The sequence below is a fragment of the Phocoena sinus genome, chromosome 10 (genome assembly GCF_008692025.1).
Source record: "Phocoena sinus isolate mPhoSin1 chromosome 10, mPhoSin1.pri, whole genome shotgun sequence".
In the NCBI taxonomy this organism is placed as follows: domain Eukaryota; kingdom Metazoa; phylum Chordata; class Mammalia; order Artiodactyla; family Phocoenidae; genus Phocoena; species Phocoena sinus.
The window spans coordinates 18,999,297-19,007,430 of NC_045772.1; the positions used below are offsets into that span (position 1 = coordinate 18,999,297).

At 39.6% G+C, this 8,134-nt stretch overlaps 1 non-coding gene across 1 annotated transcript; it reads left to right on the forward strand.

Moving 5' to 3' along the window:
• The first annotated feature begins 6,313 nt into the window (after positions 1-6,313).
• LOC116761444 lies at positions 6,314-6,477 on the forward strand. Its single transcript, XR_004352011.1, has one exon. It is a non-coding gene; the product is annotated as a U1 spliceosomal RNA (small nuclear RNA).
• Positions 6,478-8,134: the final 1,657 nt, after the last annotated feature.

An 8,134-nucleotide genomic window follows, 5' to 3' on the forward strand; every position in this document is an offset into this window, starting at 1 on the left:
AGAAACAGTGATAAAAAAGATTTATCAGAACAAAGCCTCAGAGAGTTGTGAGACAATATCAAAAGGTTTAGTATATATATAATTGAAGTCTCAGAAGGAAAGGAGAGCTATACTAGGACATAAAATATTGTGAAGAAATAATGGCTGAAATTTTTTCCAAATTTGGTGAAAGACACAAAATTACATATTGAAGAAGCTCAACCAATACCTAGCAAGATAAATAAAAAGAAAACCATATCTAAGGATATCATGGGCAAATTTATGAAAACTCAAAGAGAATAACTTGAAGGAGACCAGATGAAAATGACACATAACTACAGAGGAATGATGATTGGAGTGACCATTGACTTCTCATAAAAAATGATGGAGACCAGAAGATAGTAGAAGAACATTTTTAAAGCACTGGGAAAAAGGCCAATCCAGAATTTTATATATACCAAAAATATCCTTCAAAAATTAAGGCAACTAACACACCATTGTAAAGCAATTATACTCCAAAAAAGATGTTAAAAAAAATTAAGGCAAAATAATGACATTTTCAGATAAAAGAAAACTAAGAGAATTTATTGGTAGCACACCTATGCTACAAGAAATGCAAGAGAAAATTCTCAGACTAAAGGAAAATGATGTCAGATAGAAACAATAACTTTTAGGAAATAATGAAGAGAACTGAAAATGGTGAATATGGGAATAACAATAAAACACTCTTCCCTTTACATTCTTTAAAAATGTATGTGACTGACCCCCAAATTATAACATTGTAATAAGCAGTTAGTAATGTATGCTCTGTATTATAGAGTTAGTAACATAACTGTATCATAAAATAGTAGGAGGGATAATTTTATCTTTACAATTGTATACATTTTGCCTGAAGATACATTAACTCACAGTAAACTGAAATGTTAAGGATGTCTGTTGTAGTTCATAGTGAACACTGAAAAATAATACAAAGAGGGGCTTCCCTGGTGGCACAGTGGTTGAGACTCTGCCTGCCGATGCAGGGGACATGGGTTCATGCACTGGTCTGGGAAGATCCCATATGCCTCAGAGCAGCTAGGCCCGTGAGCCATGGCCACTGAGCCTGCGCTCTGCAACGGGAGAGGCCACAACAGTGAGAGGCCCGCGTAGCGCAAAAAAAAATAATAATGCAAAGAAGTTTAAGTCATATCTTAAAAAAAATCATTGCCAAGACCAGTGTCAAGGAGATTTTCCCTTGTTTTCTTCTAGGTGTTTTATGGTTTCAGGTCATACATTTAAGCCTTTAATCCACTTTGATTTAATTTTTGTGAGTGGTATAAGGATCCAATTTTGCTCTTTTGCATGTGTATATCTAGTTTTCCCAGCACCATTTATGGAAGAGACTATCCTTTCTCTATTGAGTATTCTTGGCTCTTTTTAAAATATTAGTTGACTGTATATGCATAGGTTTATTTCTTTCCTTTCAATTCTGTTCCATTGGAATATGTGTCTATTTTTATGCCAGTACCATACTGTTTTGATTACTCTAGCTTTGTAATATAGTTTGAAGTCAGAAAATATGATGCCTTTAGTTTTGTTCTTCTTTATCGGAATTGCTTTGGTTATTGGGAGCCTTTTATGGTTCCATATGAATTTGGGGATTATTTTTTCTATTTCTGTAAAAGATGCCGTTGGAATTTTGATAATTTCATTGAATCTGTGACTTTGGATAGTACAGATATTTTAACAATATTCTTTTAATCCATGAACATAAGAATCTTTCCATTTATTTGTGTCTTTTTCTGTTTCTTTCATCAATTTCTTATAATGTTCAGTGTACATATCTCTCACCTTCTTGGTTAAATTTATTCCTAAGTATTTAATTGTTTTTGAATCTATTGTAAGTGGGATTGTTTTCTTTATTCCTTTTTGCAGGTAGTTTATTGTTAGTGTATTGAAGCACAACTGGTTTTTGTATTTTGATGTCTGTGCCTTTGAAGGAGCAAACATCTCTTCCAGTCTTTACAGATTGGTTTTGTCAGGTTAAGTCCTTCTGTCAGTTCCCTGGGCTGACAGGATTACCTCTGGAATTATACTCATGCTAGACCTGAGCTAGTTTTGATGCTGCCACTAGGTCTACAGTGGGGTCTGCCATTAGCAGGCTTGTTACAAAGGGCTGGGGTAGGCATGGATCCTTTCTGGTCTCTGGGTGGATGGGACTGCCTCAAAGACCTTGTTCAGTTGGGTGATACAGGGACAGGGGTCCACTTCACAGTCCCCAGTTGGGTCCTCAGTCAGTGGGCCTATTACCAGGTGCACAGACAGGTGTGGCTGCTACCAGGTCCCTGGGAGGGCTCCTGTCTAATCACTGAATGTGTCCCTGGGTGGGCAGGACTTGCCCTGGACTGTGGCAGAGAGGGGCCAGAACCAAGCCATGGGTCTGTTTCAGGTTGCACAAGCCAAAATTGAGGTCTGCAGACCTGACTCTGGAGGCATGGATGGGCATGTCTCCCACCAGTTCCCTGGGTGGGCTGGACTGCTCCCTGACTATGGCTGGAGGGGCTGGAGCCATGTACAGGGCCTTTTCAGGATCTCTGGGGGGCACAGACAGGTGTGTCCTTTATCAGGTCCCTATGCCAGCAGGACCACTTGCAGACTATGGCTGGGATGGTCAGAAGCCCCATTAAGGGGAAACTTTCAGAATCTACAGTCTGGCTGAGTTTGCTGGCTTTGCCTCCAGAGGTTCCTGGACCATAGCTGAGAGGGGCTAGAGCTGGCTCATGGGCCACTTCAAGTCAAAGGCTGGGACCAAGTTCTGTATGCTTATTATCCCATGCACAGGTGGATGTGACTCCTTCTCAGTCCCTTGATATATGGTGCTGGTGACAGGACCAAGCCAAATGGGCTGTGGCTGAGTCCTTGGGAATATGGAGTTGTTTCTAGGTCTGTAGCCAGGACCACGGTTGTGAGTCAGCCACCTGGGTGCTAGCCTCAAAACGGCTCTCCTCGGTCGTGGACAATACCAGTGCTTCACCGTCTCCTACCTGGATTACAAAGCTCTCACAAAGGCACTTTTGTCCATAGATGGATGCCAAATTATTGTTGTTCAGTGGTGATAAAGGAGAGGACACCTTATTTAGCCATCTTGCTTTCATCACTCTCCACAACCTTGGTTTTCTGATCCAACATTTTTATGGCATATTAGTCAGGTTTCTCCACAGAAACAGAACCAATAAAATATATATATAGAGAGAGATTTATTATTATAAGGAATTGGCTCACGTAATTATGGAAAATGGCAAGTCCAAATCTTCAGTGTTAGCCAGCAGGCTCAGGACCCAGGAGAGCTGATGGTACAGATGAACTCCATAGACCATCTGGTGGAGGATTCCTTCTCGTTCCAGGGAGCTGGTCTTCTTGTTCTATCAGGTTTTCAACTGATTGAATGAGGTCCACCCACATGATGGAGGGCAACCTGCTTACTTAAAGTTCACCAGTTTAGGGCTTCCCTGGTGGCGCAGTGGTTGAGAGTCCGCCTGCCAATATAGGGGACACGGGTTCGTGCCCCGGTCCGGGAGGATCCCACATGCCGCGGAGCGGCTGGGCCCGTGAGCCATGGCCGCTGAGCCTACGTGTCCGGAGCCTGTGCTCCGCAACGGGAGAGGCCACAACAGTGAGAGGCTGGCGTACCGCAAAAAAAAAACAAAAACAAAAGTTCACCAGTTTAAGTGTTAACCATATCCAAGAACACCTCCAAGTTGACACATAAAATTAACCTTCACATATGGCTACTTATTTTTCACTGTTTTCAAGAGTCTTGATGTTACCTGGTAAGAATATTTGCTTTATTCCAAAGTCTGCTGGCGGTGGAAGGGAAGACATCTGAGGCCAGGCAGTGCTGAGTTTATATCCTGACTCTGTGAGAATTTAGGCAAGTTTATTAATTAAGCTCTCTGAAACTCATCTGCTTTATCGGTTTGATTAAAATAAAAATGTCCTTGAGGCATATAGTTGCTAAAAAGATTAAAATATTACACACCTAACAGAATGTCTGGCACATGGAATATATTTAAATAAATATTAAATCTTTTCCTTCCTTATTCTCAATTTTCTGTAGTTTTCATATGCCAAGGATATTATCTTTAGATACTTTGTCTTATTCAGGGAGTCATTAGCTGTAAACTAGCAAAAACCTGCCGAAATTAGCTCAACTAAAAAGAAAAGTGGGGGAAGTGAGATTAATATTATAAGAGGCACTCTTACATAGTTCTTTAAAAAGGAAATTAGAATCAGCTGAACCTCGCTGGGAAGGAGCTGGGAACTGGGCTCTGCCTCCGTGGTGTCTGCCCCATTCAATTCTCTATGGTGTAGCTTCCTCTCATTTCTACTTCACTCATCACTTCTGCTCCTCCTTCAGTTTGGTTTGCATCTAGTTTTGGTCAGAACTGACTCTGCTCCAGCTTGGTGTGATGTTAGTTCTCTCAAGAGTGAGAATTTGATTGGCTATAGGCCACCCAATAGACTTCCTGACACCAATGCAAGTATCTATCCTGGTCCAATCAGGGGGTATGACACGGTACAAGCGTGGTCACTTAGTTTTGCCTGTCAGGGAAGAGAGTGATAGAAAAGAGACTTCTATAGGGAAATGCACTCCCAAAACATGTTGACCATTGCCCCCTCACTTTCCACCTATCAAATTCTGCATTTTTTTAAATTTCAGAGATAAACTCTCTTTGCTCTGAGGTTTTCTTCTCCCAGTGCTTCCTCCAGAGAAGAAAATTCTGTTTTCCCAAGAAAACTATGTTTTATTTCCCCAAGCTGAGATAACTCCAGTTTATTCACCCTCTTTTTAATAAGACATCTTAAAAGACTGTTTGAGCTGACATTCTCCCAAGAGACAGAGGCTGTGGGCTTACTTTCTTACTTATTGCCATGCCACTTAATTTAATTATGTCATCTTATCATTGCTACACATAATCTCCGGGGACCCTGGGGAATTGGGCCATGCTGAATACTTTGCATTCCAAGTATCTCATTCTCTTCTCATCAAATTGTAATTATCTTCACCCTCATGCTCTTTATACAAAACGACCATCCCAAGATAGTTATGCCCACATGGTCAAAACCAAATGGGGACTTAAGGTATTATCTGATCAATTTTACCAATTTTGACAACTGGTTAAGGTAATTAGAGCAGGAGGAAAAGGATCTCTTTTTCTCAAAGTTTTGTCTTCTGGCCTAAATTGTTGATGTCACAGCTTTGTATCTTCTCTTTGCTTGACGGCTACACCTACGTTTTCTCAAGTCACAAAGCTTATTATCCAGGCAGCTTAGAAAATTTTCAGCTTTAGCCACCGTTTTTCCTGGGAAGAAAATTTTCATGGGAAAAAGTATTCATTTTAGAGTATAGAAGGCCAGAATTGACTCTGGCATTTTACTTTATGAGACCAAAGTTTGCATACAAAAGATCTACATGCTATGCAAACGTATTTTTAGTTTTTCTATGTAGCCTTCATAAAGCTTGGCAACTCCTTCCCCAAAGCCCTTAAATAATACACTTGAATTGGAGATAGGTTAATTCAATAAAAGCTTTACTTTCTTTTCTGAAGGCCCCTGAGTGACCAAATGCTGGTGTGTTATTGACACTGCCATAAAACAGTGTAATCTCACTCATTTATCAATTTTTGCTCAGGAGGACCTGAAGCTGAGCTCATTTAGAAGCTGAATTATCTCTGGCCCTCAGAGCCAGATGGCAAGTTCCTGTGAAGGTGGGGGAATATTGCTTCCAGGAATTATTGGAAAGTAATCTCCACACCTGCCATTGCCTATGAAGCAGACTGATAAAAACAGAACATGCTACATTCCTCCCACCAACCCACAGCCCCAAACACTCCACAGCCAGAACCATATTCAGCATGAAATGTAGAAGTGATTGTCCCCTGTGCTTACCAGTCCCATTTGACCCAAACTCTCACAAATACTAACTCCATATTTTCAAAAAGAAAAATTGGATTAGCTATCGCTTTCCATCCAGGTGCTTAAATAAGTCTTTTCTTCTTCTTGTCGTTATGAAATGGCATGGTCAAAGACAGAGAAGAATGGGAAACACTCATGGGTATGTTTACCAGAGTATTATTAAAGAGAAGGAATTACTTTGCTTCAAAGGTGGAGATTTACAATACCTGTATAATGTTTCTAAAGGGGATAATGAAAGGTTTGGCCACAGTTCTACTTCTTATACTTATAGGGTTTTTTGACTTGTGTGTATATGTTAAACACACACACAAAATATATCTGTAATATATGTATTCCATATATCCTGCCTACCTCCTGGGGTTATCAAGAGAATGATTCAATACTTACCTGGCAGGGGAGATACCGTGATCATGAAGGTGGTTTTCCCAGGGCGAGACTTATTCATTGCACTCCGGATGTGCTGAACCCTGCAATATCCCCAAACGTGGTAAACTCGACTGCAGAATTTGTGGTAGTGCGGGACTGCGTTCGTGTTTTCCCCCGTAAAGAAAAAAAAAAGGAAGAGAGAGTGATTCATTCATTTTCTCACTTAATAACTGTGTCTGGTTGAAGGGATCCCCAAATGGAGAAGGCATGTTCTAGTTTCTACAGGAATCTATCTTGGAGAAAGGATTAAATTATGTAATGATATGGATAGTAACTCACAGTGTTTAAGAAAGTTGTCATTGTGCTAATATGTTTTCATAATTGTGGACCTTTTATTTTCATCCAGAACTGCTAGATATAGGTGCTTTCAAAATTATTGGAGCAGGATGGTTTATAGCAAAGACATATGCTGTGTTGGCATTTTCATAGTTCTCTTAGAATCTTATAATTTTAACAGGAATGCTTCTTACTATTTTCCTTTGGCTGTATTAAATTAATCAGAAAAAAAAGTGCTAGAGGTTTAAAAGCCAGCCAGACCTGCAGCTGACTCTTGGTTTTACCAATAAGTCACTGAGTGACCTTGGGAAAAAAAATCACATAAACTCTCTGACCTTTATTGTCCTCATCTATTAAATGGGGATAACAATCCTTAATTTTCAAGGGTTTCTTTTATGAGTTATATATGATTCTGTATTTAAAAACCACCTAAGAGAGTAAGTGGTTCTATAAATGGCAAAAATCAATGGTGGTCAAATATTGCTCTGTGGAAAACCTGGTCATTATAATATGACAAATTAACTGAAGAACTCAGACAAATTGATAACTTGTCAAGCCCAACTTTAGAGAATCATCTCAAAAGGTCTTGAAATTTAAAAAAAACTATATATGAATTCTTTAGGAATTTTTTATCATATTAAATGAGTCTAGAAAATCTTTGTGTGATATCCTTCTCAGTCTGCTAGGAGAAAAAATGTTAAATCCAACAAGAGGATGGGGACCTGCTTTATTTTCCTTCCAAGAGGGATAGCTCTTAATCAGAGTGCATTCTCCATTCAAAATAATCTGTGAAGATTGGCATGAAAATGCAGGTTCCTAATTGAACAAAGACAATTATTTCCAGATTGAAGTACAGTGGTGAATAGCTCTGTGCTCCAATTACCACCAGACTTTTATTTCAAATGGGAAGCTGAAATCACAGATGAGTTCGCCTTAATTGGGAGAAATGGCTGAAATTGTACTTTTAATACCCTACTGTAACATCGTCTATGTAGGTCATCTTTTTTTCATGTACACATGACAGTGCCCTGTTTATGTCCATTTGGGACAGCAAGCTGTGATGGTGAGAGGGATAGCCTTTTTTACAAACAAAGGTAGAAGCATCCAAAAGTTAATCAGAGCCATAAAACTGTATAGCTTGTAAATAAAGGAATGGAAGAGTACATTCTTTTTTATAACTATGTGTGAATTCACTGACTAACATGAAAACCTAACTCAAGATAGCATTAGTTCAAGCAAGATTTTCCATGATCCTGATTACTCCTTCGTAATGTATCCACTTAAAAATTACCAGAGGGTATCCCAGTCATGAGTACAAAGGCTCGCCAAATTAGGGTAGGTCTAACAGATTTTCTAAAGATTGAAAAAAAGAAAATTCAAAGGAGGGACGAAGTCTGTGCTTCTCAAACAACCAGGAAGCACCAAAGGAGAGCCTACTGTATGGTTGAGTTGGAGGTGGTGCTGGGTTGACAGAGATGAGGGTGCGGAAACTTTGTCA